Source organism: Elephantulus edwardii, unplaced genomic scaffold (assembly GCF_000299155.1).
Source record: "Elephantulus edwardii isolate Elephantulus edwardi_28Jun2011 unplaced genomic scaffold, EleEdw1.0 scaffold00318, whole genome shotgun sequence".
Taxonomy (NCBI): domain Eukaryota; kingdom Metazoa; phylum Chordata; class Mammalia; order Macroscelidea; family Macroscelididae; genus Elephantulus; species Elephantulus edwardii.
The window spans coordinates 2,082,944-2,084,032 of NW_006400068.1; positions in this window are offsets into that span (position 1 = coordinate 2,082,944).

A 1,089-nucleotide genomic window follows, 5' to 3' on the forward strand; every position below is an offset into this window, starting at 1 on the left:
AACTGCCAGAAGTGCAGGCTGGGTTTAGAAGAGGCCGTGATACTAGGGATATTATAGCTAATGTCAGATGGATCTTGGCTAGAAGCAGAGAGTACCAGAGGAATGCCTATCTGTGCTTCATTAACTTTGCAAAGGCATTTGTGTGCATCACAACTAACTGCGGGTAACTGTGAAAATAATAAGAATCCCTGAACACTAAATTGTGCTTATGTGAAACCTATACTATTCCTTGGAGGCAAGGATTCTGAAGCTTCGTCTGACATACTTTGGACATGATGCAAGGAGGGACCAGTCCTTGGAGAGGGATATCATGCTTGGGAGAGCGGAGGGACAGCGCATGAGAGGAAGATCCTTGATGAGATGGATTGATTCAGTGACTGGAGTAATGGGGGTAGGAGAGTTCAGAGCTATTGTACATAGGGTTGCTATGAGTCACAAGTTACTCGACAACACACAAAACAACAACATGTGTTACCAAGTCAGAACAAATTTATAGCCCATCTTTGTCCTATGGAGCAACTGAGAGATTTAAACTGCCTGCTCTTGACTTGGCAATACAACTCCTTACCCATTAGGCCACCAGAGTAACACAAGGTGTTACCAAACAAAATTGAACCCACTGCTATCAAGTCCATTCTGTCTAATGGCAACTCTCTATCAGGCTTCCCAAGCTTTAGTCTCTGGAAAAGGACATCATGCTTAGAAAAGTACGTGGTGAAATATCTCAGTCACAAAAGCATAGTGTCACTGTTGTAGAATGGGACTGACATCAGGGTTGGAGTAAGAATGAGAAAAACTGGATAAATTATGTATACTGCATTGAAACGGATGAGGGATAGAACAGTTTAAAAGCAATATATTACAGGGTATTATAATTATTATAAGAGTCTGGAATAAAGGTTGCAGAGTGGAGTATAATCGGGGTGGGGGTGTGGGAGTGTGGGAGGATTGTATACCAATGTAGGAATTTTTCTTTTACTTTTCAAACCGAAGAACCAGTGGGGGATGGCGGAGGGCAGGGAGAAAAGTGCAACAATGCATTAATGGAAATCCAAAATCTCTGTAAATGTTCATTAAAATTAATAATAA